This window comes from Cupressus sempervirens, chromosome 2, assembly GCF_028749045.1.
Source record: "Cupressus sempervirens isolate cs-2001-9-10 chromosome 2, ASM2874904v1, whole genome shotgun sequence".
NCBI lineage: Eukaryota > Viridiplantae > Streptophyta > Pinopsida > Cupressales > Cupressaceae > Cupressus > Cupressus sempervirens.
In genome coordinates this window covers 420,195,958-420,199,294 of record NC_143119.1, presented here as the reverse complement: position 1 = coordinate 420,199,294, position 3,337 = coordinate 420,195,958, and positions in this window count along the sequence as shown.

Below are 3,337 nucleotides of genomic sequence, written 5' to 3'. Positions count from 1 at the left end.
ATTGATGGCAACACAACATGTCATAGCAGAATGAAATTTGAAAACAAGTCTTTTAATGACAAAACTCCCTCTTACACAAACTCTAATTATTTTCAAATTTTAGAAAGATGTGAGAATATATATTATCCCTCTTTGAAACACATGCCAAAGATAACTCAAAACAACTAAATAGAATTGTACTTGATGTACTGATTCATATGCAATGTCTTCATTGGTTTGCTGCATCAACTGATAGATCTTCAATTCTATTCCTATTGATGCATCACTAAACTATATTTTAGTGAGCTTCAGATAGGGGAATGACCCCTAACTTACCTCTTAGATACAAGAATGCATCCTTAGGTAGAGGCTTTGTGAATATGTCAGCAATTTTTTCCTTTATATGCACATATTCCAATCTTGTTTCCTTTTCTTGCACCAATTCTCTAACAAAGTGATACTTTATGGCAATGTGCTTGGTTTTTGAATGCATTAATGGATTTTTGGAGATGTTAATTGCACTTGTATTATCACAAAATATAACAACTGGTTCTATAATTTCTTGCTTCATACTTTTCAATAATTGTTTAAACCACACAATGTTTGAGCAATTTACTGCTGATGCAACATATTCAGCTTCTGCTGTGGATTGAGATGTACAATTTTGCTTTTTGCTTGTCCAAGAAATCAACCTTTTTCCAAGAAAGAAAGCTCCTCCACTTGTGCTCTTTCTATTATCAATATTTCTTGCCTAATCTGCATCAGTGAACACCTTTAAATCCAATTTTCCTCCAAGTTTATACCATAATCCATATTCTTCAGTTCCTTTCAAGTATCTCATGATTGTTTTGATTGCCATCATGTGATTTTCTTTTGGTTTTTCTGAGAATCTTGCTACAATTCCTACTGCAAGGGAAATGTCTAGTCTTGTGTGCACTACATATTACAACTTTCCAATCATAGATCTATATAATGTCTGATCCACTTCCTTTGATTCATCATCCTTGGTGATTTTAATCCAGTACACATAGGAGTCCCAATTAGTTTGCAATCTTCCATACCAAACTTTTTCAGTATCTCCTTGTTGTATTTAGATTGAGTGATGTAAATTCCATTCTTATTCTACTGAATTTGAAGACCAACAAAGAATTTTATCTCACCAAATATTGACATTTCAAATTCCTTTTTCATTTGTTCTGAAAATTCTTTGCAAAGATCATCATTTCCTATGAACAAAGTATCATCTATAAATATTACTGCCAAAAAAATCTTATTATCTGGTCCTTCCTTTATGTATAAACTGCTGTTGTCATTAGTTCTTTGAAAACCAATCTGAATAAGATAGTTATGCAATCTTTCATACCATGCTCTAGGGGCTTGTTTCAAACCATATAATGCTTTATGCAACTTGTAGACCATGTCCTTCTTGTCTGGATCAACAAAACCTTCAGGCTGCTCAATGTAAACCTCTTCCTCCAATATGGCATTGAGAAATGTTGACCTAACATCCATCTGATAAAATTTTTATCCTTTGTATGTAGCATATGCAAGTAAGGTTCTGACACCTTCCAATCTTGCAACAAAATCAAAAGTTTCTCCATAATCTACACCTTCTTCTTGTGAATATCCTTTGCATACTAGTCTAGCTTTGTTCCTTGATACCTTACCATCTTCATTTAGTTTGTTTCTGAATACCCACTTTGTTCCAATCACATTTTTGTCTTTGGGTCTAGGTACAAGAGTCCATGTTTTGTTTTTCTCTACCTGTTCTATCTCTTCATTTATAGCTTCAATCCAACTTTTATTGTCTAGTGCATCTTTGGCATATCTAGGTTCAAAATTAGCAAGTAAACAAGTGCCTTTCAACTTACTTCTTGTCATTATTCCTTCTGATTTATCGCCAATGATCTGATTTGGTGTATGATGCTTTCTGACATACTTGGCTAACACGGACTTCTTTCCTTTTGAATGACTTGCATAGTTATCCTTATGTATCTCAACTTCTAGTTCTGATTCAGGTTGCTTGGGCTCGATAGATGCTAATTCAATAGCTTTTTTTTGCAACTCGGGTTCTTGCAGCTCGGTAGATGCTGAATCAGTTTGAACTTCTTGTGACTTGGTTAATGAAGACTCGAGAGTTGAGGATTCGTGATTGATAGGTATACTTGGTATTGTATCAGGTTCAATGTAAACAAATCTTCTGTAGTCTTTAGGTTCCTTCTTGCTTTTTTCTTCTGTTCTTTCTGCAAACTCATCAACTTTCACATGTGCACTTTCTATGACTTTGTGAGTAGATAAGTTCAAACATCTATATGATTTGCTTTTGCAAGAGTATCCCAAAAATATTCCTTCCTCACTTTTTACATCAAATTTAGCTTTTCTAGATTCTTTCAAAATGTAACATTTGCTTCCAAATACTTTTAGATAACTTACATTGGGTTTGTAGCCATACCACAACTCATACGGTGTTTTGAATGAGTCCTTTTTCAGCTGTACTCGGTTCAAGGTATGAACTATAGTGTTGATAGCTTCGTTCTAGTATTTGATAGCAATGCCTTTCTCAATCAATAAGGTTCTTGCACAATCCATTATAGATCTGTTCCTTCTTTCTTCTATTCCATTTTGTTCAGGAGTTCTAGGTGCTAAAACCTGTCTTTTGATTCCCCTTTCAATGCAAAAGTTATTGAACTCATGTGAAATGAATTCACCACCTCTGTCAGACCTTAAGCATTTTAGTCTTTTTCCTGTTTCCTTTTCTACTCTGCCCAAATACCATTTGAACTTTTCAAATGCTTCTGATTTCTCTCTAAGGTACATGAACGTCATCATTCTTGAATAATCATCAACAAACAGAATGAATAAATTTTTACCAGTATAACTTTCAATGCCAATAGGTCCACACAAATCAGTATGCACAATTTCTAGAACTTCTTCTGTCTGATAGTTCTTGCTTTTAAAACTAGTCTTTCCCATTTTACCAATTTGACAATTCTTGCATAAACCAACCTTAGGTTTCTTTATGTCAGGAATACCTCTTACTTTCCTGAATTTAATGATATTTATTAAGTTTTCAAAGTTTACATGACACAACCTCCTATGCCATAACTAACTTTCTTCAATTTGAGCAATGAAACATGAACATTCACCAAGTTCAAGATAAAACAAGTTACCTTTTGTTTGAGTGCTAGATCCAATCAGCTTTCCTTTGCCATCCAACAATCTTGCTTTTTCATGCATGAATTCCACCTTGAATCCATTATTGAGTAGCTATGCCACACTCAAAAAATTATGTTTTAGTCCTACCCAATATGCATTATCACACACAAGTTCCTTGGTTAGAGAGATTCTTCCTTTTCCT